The sequence below is a fragment of the Capricornis sumatraensis genome, chromosome 18 (genome assembly GCF_032405125.1).
Source record: "Capricornis sumatraensis isolate serow.1 chromosome 18, serow.2, whole genome shotgun sequence".
NCBI lineage: Eukaryota > Metazoa > Chordata > Mammalia > Artiodactyla > Bovidae > Capricornis > Capricornis sumatraensis.
In genome coordinates this window covers 7,012,611-7,021,167 of record NC_091086.1, presented here as the reverse complement: position 1 = coordinate 7,021,167, position 8,557 = coordinate 7,012,611, and positions in this window count along the sequence as shown.

Here is an 8,557-nt window from a genome sequence, read left to right as displayed (position 1 = left end):
TCACACACTCTTGCACAACCGTGCAAGCTCTCGCACACCCTCACATGTCCTCGTACACTCTAGCACATCATGGCATGCTCTCACATACCCTCACAGATTCTTGCACGTCCTTGCATGCCCTGACAGATTCTCACACGTCCTTGCATGCCCTGACAGATTCTCATGCATCCTCACATACCCTCGCACACTCTCCCACGGCCTCACATGCACTTGCACATCCTCGTTCACCCTCGCATGCCACTGCAAGCCCTTGCACACTCTTGCACAGCCTTGCACGCTGTTCCACACCCTCACATGTGCTCACCTGCTCTTGCATGGCCTTGCACATCCTTGCACACACTCGCATGCCCTCTCACGCCCTCACATGGCATCACAAATCCTCGCATGTCCTCCCATGTTTTCGCAAGCCCTCGCACGCCCTCCAACATTCTCGCATGTCCTCACACACCCTCGTTCACCCTCGAATGCTCTTGCATGCACTTGCACACTCTCACACAGCCACAAAAGTAGTCCCAAGCCCTCACACACCCTTGCAGGCCCTACCACACTCTTGCCCATGCTCATGTATTCTCGCACATACTGGCATGCACTCACATGACCTCAAATGGCCTTGCACGCCTGCGCATGCTCCTGCATGCCCTTGCACATCCTCGCATGTATTCTCAAGCCCTCACGCACTCTCATACTCTCTCGAATGTTCTCACACACTCTTGCAAGCCCTCACATGCCCTCACACACCCTAACACACCCTCATGCATGCTCTCATGCAGCATCACACGCAATGCCACACCTTCACATGCACTCGAACGCTCTAGCACTCCCTCACATGCACTCACATTCCCTTGCACGTCCTTGTACCCTCTTGCATGTGCTTGCATGTCCTCACATGCTCTCATATTCCCTCACACACCCTCACACACCTTCACACGAATGTCCTTGTACACTCTCGCAATTCTTTCCACGCCCTCACACACTCTTGCATGCTCTCACATCCCCTCACACATACTCACATACCATCATGCATGCTCTTGCATGTCATTACACACTTGGCCATGCCCTCACATGCACTTGCACACCCTAGCATGCCCTTGCGTGCCCTTGCATCCCCGGCACCCTCACACATGCTCACATGCCCTCATGTGCTCTCACATGGCCTCGCTTTTCCTCACATAGCCTCACATGCACTTGCATGCCCTCACACAGCCTCACACACCCATGCACATTCTCACACACCCTCACAAGCCCTCACATGCCCTTGCCTCTCCTTGCATGTCCTTGCACCCTCTCACACATGCTCGCATGCCCTCATACACTCTCACATGGCCTCGCACTCCCTTGAATGTCCTCATACACTCTTGCAATTCTTTGCATGCCCTCACACGCTCTTGCATACTCTCACATCCCTTAGCACATATTCACATACCATCACACCTACTTGCACTGTCTCATGTGCCCTCACACACCCTCCCACACTCTCACAGGCCTTCACATGCTTTTGCATGCACTTGCACATGCTTGCAGTCCTTGCATACTCTCACATGGCCTTGCACACCCTCACACTCCCTAACATGCCCTTGCCTGCCCTTGCCTGCTCTTGCACATCATCACACGGCCTCGCATGCCCTTGCACACTCTTGCTCGATCTCGCATGTACTCACACACCCTCACATGGCTTAACATGCCCTCACAGGCTCTTGCAGTGCCTCGCATGCTCTTGCACTCCCTCTATGTTCTTGCATGTCCTCACATGCCCTTGTACATCTTTGCACACTCTTGCACATCCTCGCAATTCTCTCATGCCCTTGCCTGCTTTCACACACCATCACACATCCTCACACACCCTTACACGCCTTCTCATGCTATTGCATGTCCTTACATGCCCTCACACACTCTCTACACATCAGTGCATGCTCTCACATGCCTTTGCACATGCTCAGATGCTCTCACATGCACTTGCATGGCCATATACACCCTTCCAAGCCCTTGCATGCTCTTGTACGCCCTCACACGCTGTTGCCCTGCCTTGCAACCCTCGCACATCCTTATATGCTCTCACACGTCCTCACACATCTTCGAATGACCTCGCCTGCCCTTGCACACCATCACACACTCTCACACATCCTCGCACACTCACACCTCACGTCCTCATACACTCTCACACATCTTTGTACACTCTTACACTCTCTTGCATGCCCTCACACACTCTTATACTCCATTGCAAACCCTCACATACTTACACTGCCTTGACTCGCATGCTCTCAACTCCCTCTATGTCCTTGCATGTCCTCACATGCCCTTGCACACCTTGCACACTATTACATTCCCTCCCACTCCCTCACACACTGTTATACTCCTTGCACACCTTTGCAGTCATACACTTCCTCACCCATCCTTACACTCCCTCACACACTGTCACACTCTTACACTACCTTGTACACCCTCGCACACTCTTACACTCCCTCACATGCTCTTCCACCCCCTCACACACCATCCCACACTCTTACACTCTCTTGCATGCTACGACACTGCCTCACACCCTTCTACACTCCTTTGCATGCCCACACACTCTTACACTCCCTTGCTCATTTCTGCACACTCTTACACTCCCTTGCTCATTTCTGCACACTCTTACACTCCCTCACATGCTCTGACGTTTCCTTGCCCACTCTTGCACACCCTTACACTTCATCACACACCCTTTCACACTCTTTCATTACCTTGCATGCTGTTGCATTCCCTTGCACACCATCACATACTCTTACACTCCCTTGCATGCTCTTACACTTCCTTGCACACTCTTAAACTCTATCATGCTCTTATACTCCCTCGCACAACCTCACATGCTCTTACACTTCCTTGCAGGTTCTTACACTTCCTTGTACACCCTCACTCACCCTTACACTCTATCAGACACCCTTGCATACTCTTATACTCCCTTGCATGCTCTTCCACTCTGTGGCACAACCTGACACACTTACACTCCTTTGCACACCCTTGCACACTGTTACACTCCCTTGCATTCTCTTACACTCTCCTGCACACCTTCACAACTCTTACATTCCATCGCAAACCTTCACACATTCTTACACTCCCTCATGCAGTTGTACACACCCTCACTCACCCTTGCACACTATTACATTCCCTCACACACTCTGCAACTCCCTCACACACCCTCACACACTTTCACTCCATCGTACACCCTTGCACACTCTTACACTCTCTCGGATGACCTCACACACACTTACTCTCCCTCACACACCCTTGCATGGTCTTACACTCCTTCACACATCTTGCATACTCTTACACTCCCTTGCACACCATTAAACACTCTTACATTCCCTCTCACACCCTCACACACTCTTACACTCCCTCACAAGCCTACACCTGTGGTCACATGTACATAGTCTCAGGGTTAACCACTCTCAGACCATAGACATGTCACAAGTTCACAGTCTCCATGGTTACCCCACCTACCAGACCATGTACCTGGAGTCACATTTCCAGTTTCCAGGGTAATCCCTACACCCAGACCTTACACATTGTGTCACTTGTCCACAGTCTCCAAGGTGAACTCTTCCCAGACCCTACACCTGGCGTCACATGTCCACAGTCTCCATGGTGACCTCACATCACTTACCCTGTAAAGTGACCCTCCTCCCAGACCCCGTACCTGGGGTCACATGTCCACAGTCACCAGGGTGACCCCCTTTTCAGACACTGTACCTGGGGCCACACGTACACAGTCTCCATGGTGACCCCCTCTCCCAGACCCTGTCTATTTATTTTCTATTTACTAACCTCTTACCCCTTAACAGTCCTTAGTGGTAGTGGTGGTTGTTTAGTCGCTAAGTCATGTCCAACTCTTGTGACCCCATGGACTGTAGCCTGCGATGTTCCTCTATCCATGGGATTCTCCAGGCAAGAATACTGGAGTGGGTTGCCAATTCCTTCTCCAGGAAATCCTCTTGACCCAGGAATCGAACTCGGGTCTCCTGCATTGCACGTAGATTCTTTACTGACTGAGCTGTGGGGGAAGCTTTTGAGCTATGAGGGAATGCCCAGACCCTGTGCCTGGGGTCACACTTCGACAATATCCAGGGTGTCCCTCCTGCCCATAACCCGCACCTGGTGACATATGTCCAGTCACCAGGGTGACCCCTCTCCCAGATCCTGCACTTGGGGTCACATGTCCAGAGTCTAGGGTGACACTCTCCCAGAAACTGTACCTGGACTCACAGGTCCACAGTCTAGGGTGATACCCTCCCAGAAACTGTACAAGGGGGTCACATGTCCACAGTCTCCAGGATGAACCCGCTCCCAAATCCTGCACTTGGGGTCTCAAGTCCAGAGTCTAGGGTGACACTCTCCCAGAAACTGTACCTGGGGTCACAGGTCCACAGTCTCCAGGGTGACCCCCTTCCAAGACCCTGCACCTGGGGTAACACATCCACAGTCTCCAGGGTGATCCAGCTCCCAAACAATGTACCTGGAGTCTGATGTCACAGCCTCCAGGGAGAGCCACCTCCCAGACCCTGCACCTGGGATTCTATGTCCACAATCTCCAGGGTGACTCTGGACTGGGGTCACATGTCTACAGTCTAAAGTGTCACCCCACCTCCTATACCTTACATGTGGAGTTACACATCCACAGTCTCCAAGGTTACACCCTCCCAGACCATGCACCGGGAATCACACATCCAGTCTTCAGGGTTAGCCCTCTCCCCAGACCCTACACTTTGGGTCAAATGTCCACATTATCCATGTCGACCCCACTTCCCATACGCTGTACCTGGGGTCACATGTCCACAGTCTCCAGGGTGACCCTGCCCCCAAGACCCAGTACCTGGGGTGTGTTCATGGTGTACATCCACAGTGTTCATGGTGACCTCCTCCCAGACCCTGCCCCTAGGGTAAGACATCCACAGTCTCTACAGAGGCCCCTTTCCAGACCCTACATGTGGGATCACACGTCCACAGTCCAGAGGGTGACCCCATCACTCGGACCCTGTACCTGCTCTCATATGTCCACAGTCCCCAGGGTGACAGCACTCCCAGACCCTGTACCTGAAGTCAAAGGCTTCCAGGGTGATGAATATCCCAGACACTGAAACTGGGTCACACATGCAGTCTCCAGGGTGACCACAGCCCACATCCAAGCACCTGGTGTACATGTCCACAGTCTCCCTGGTGAACACCTTTGCAGACCCTGTACATGGGATCACATGTCCACATTTTGCAGAATGAATGTCCTCCAAGACCCTGAACCTGGGGTCACATATCCACAGTTGCCAAGATGAACCTGCCTCAAGACCCTGTACCTGGGGTCGCATGTCCAGTCTCAAGGGTGACCCCATCTCCCAGACCCTTGTCCTGGGTTCATACATCCACAGGCTCCATGTTGACTGCTTCAAAGTACCTGCACCTGGGGTCACATGTCAAAATTCTCCTTAACACCGCTCACACTCCACGCTTGAGTTCACATGTCCACAGTCTCCAGGGTGACTACACCTTACCAGGTTCACAAGTCCACATTCATCTGGGTGACACCCTCCCAGAGCCTGTCTGTGTGGTCACACATCCACAGTCTCCTTGGTGTGATCCCTTCCCAGACCTGGGACCTTGGGTCATAAGCCCACTGTCCCCAGGGTAACCCCACCTCCCAGACCCTGCACCTGGGGTCACATGTCTAGAGTCTAAAGGGTGACCCACCTCCCAGACTCTGCACCTGGGGTCACACATAAACAGTCTCCAGGATGAGACCACCTTCAGACTATGTACCTGGGGTCACATGACCACAGTGCCCAGTGTGGCATCTCCTCCCAGTCCCTGCACCTAGGGTTGCCCATCCACAGTCTCCAGGGTGAACCTCTCCCAGATCATACACCTGGAGTAACATGTCTACAATCCCCAGAGTGACACCACTTCCCAGGCCCTGCACCTAAGGTCCCATGTCCACGAGATCCAGGGTGACCCCCTCCCACACCCTGGACCAGGTTCACACGTCTACAGTCTGAAGTGTGACTCCACCTCCCAGAAACTGCACATGGGGTCACACATAAACAGTTTCTACAGTAACCCTTTCTTGACCCTGTACCTGGGGTCAAACTTCTGTAGTATCCAGGATGACTCCCTCCCAGACCACATACATGGGATCACATGTCCACAGTCGCTAGTATGAGCCAACATCCAGACTCTGTACCTGAGGTCTCATGACCACAGCGTCCTGGGTGACACCACCTCCCAGTCCCTGCACTTAGGATAACACATCCAGAGTCTCCAGGGTAACCCCCTTCCAGACCATTCACCTGATGTAACATGTCCACAATCCCCAGTGTGACCCCAGTCCCAGATCCTGCACCTGGGATCACACACCCACAGTTTCTAGGGTGACCCTCCTTCCCCTCTGCACAGGGGGTTATATGACCACAGTCTCCATGTTCACACCCCACATCAGATCCTTTACCTGGTGCCACGTGGCGACAGCTTCCCTGGTGAACCCCTTCATAGACCCTATTCATATGGTTACATGTCCATAGTCTCCAGGGTGAACCCTCCCCCAAACCCTGCACCTGGGTTCACACGTCCAGTCTCCATGGTGACCCCACGTCCCAGACACTTCACCTGGCTTCACACATCCACAGGTTCCAGAGTCAGCCTCTACCCCAGACACTGCATTTTGGGTCACTCGTCCACTTTCTCCAGGGAGAAAACACCTCACAGAACCTGCACTTGGAGTCACATGTCCACAGTCTCCACAGAGAGCCCTCTCCCCAGACCCTGCACCTGGTGTTAGACGACCACCGTCCAGGGTGAGCCCTACTCCCAGACCTTTCACCTGGGGTCACACATCCACAGGCTAAAGAGTGACCCCTTTGAAATATAAGCACCTGGGGTCAAATGTCCACGGTGTCCTTGGTGACACCTCTCCCAGACACTGTACCTGGGGTCACATTTCCAGTTTCCAGGGTAACTGCCTCTCCTAGACCCTACACCTGGGGCCACACGTCCACATTCTCCATGGTGACCTCACCTTGCCAGAACTCTTACCTCTGGTCACATGTACATAGTCTCCAGGGTAACCAACACTCCCAGACTTTGACCCTCTGGTCACATTTCCAGTCTCCAGGGTGACACCCTCCAGACCCTTACCTGTGGATACAGTCCGTAGACTTCAGGGTGACACTACCACATGAGTCCAAGCACCTGGGATGACACGGCCACAGTTTCCATTGTGAGCTCCCCTCCCAGACCCTACCCTCATGTTACATGTCCATGGTTTCCAGGGTGACACCCTCCCAGATCCTGTATCTGAGATCACATGTCTTCAGTCCCCAGGGTGACCTCTCCCAGGCACTGTATTTGGGGGTCACATATCCAGTCTCTACCGTGTGCATTCTCCCAGACCCAGTATCTGGTGACACATGTCCATAGTTTCCGGGGTGATGTCATTTCCCAGACCTTGTACCTGGGTCACATGTCCACAGTCTCAAGTGTGACCACCCTCCCAGACTCTGTACCTGGGGTCAAATATCTAGTTTCCAGGCTGACACCCTCCCGCTCCTGTACCTGGGAACACAACTCCATGTCTCCCAGGGTGAGCCCCCTCCATGACCCAGCACCTGGGGTCACAGGTCTGGAGCTCCCAGGGTGACCCCTCCTCCCAGACCCTGTCCCTGGTGTCACATGTCCACACTCACCAGTGTGATTTCCCCCCCAGACCATGTACCTGGGGTCACACATCCAGTCTCCAAGGCGACCCCTCTCACACACCCTGCACCAGGAGTTACACGTGAATAGTCTCCAGGGTGACACCCTTCCCGGACACTGTACCTGGGGTCACGTCTCCAGGGTGACAGCTCCCTAACACAGCACCTGGGTTCACATATCCAAAGTCTCCTATGTGACCCCATCCAGACCCTGCACCTCAGTTCACAGGTCCACAGTATCCAAGGTGAGATCCCTTTCAGACCCTGCACCTGGGGTCATACATCCCTGGTCTCCATTGTGACACCCCCCTGCCAGACCCTGCACATGGTATCAAAAGTTCACAGTCTCCAGGGTGACAATCTTCCCCAGATTATATATTTGGGATCATACATCCACATTTTCCAGGGTGACCCAACCTCACTTACCCTGGTCTGGGGTATCAGGACCACAGTCTTGAGGTGACCTAACCTTACAGACCCTGCCCCTGGGTTCTCATGACCATAGTCTCCAGGGTAAACCCCTCCCAGAACCTGCACCTGAAGTAACATATGCACAGTCTCCAGGGTGACCCCATCTCACTGACCATGTATCTGGGGTCATATGTCCACAATATCCTGGGTGAGACCCTCCCCATGAAAGGTTATTGCTGAACCATGCAAAGATGCCGGGATTCTTGGCCTCCGGAGGAGAAGAATTCAATCCGGGGCCAGAGATGAGGCTTGATTGCTCAGAGCTTTTGTGTAATAAAGTTTTATTAAAGTATAAAGGAGATAGAGAAAGCTTCAGACAAAGGCATCAGAAGGGGGTAGAAAGAGCACCCCCTTGCTAGAGTTAGCAATGAAGTTATATG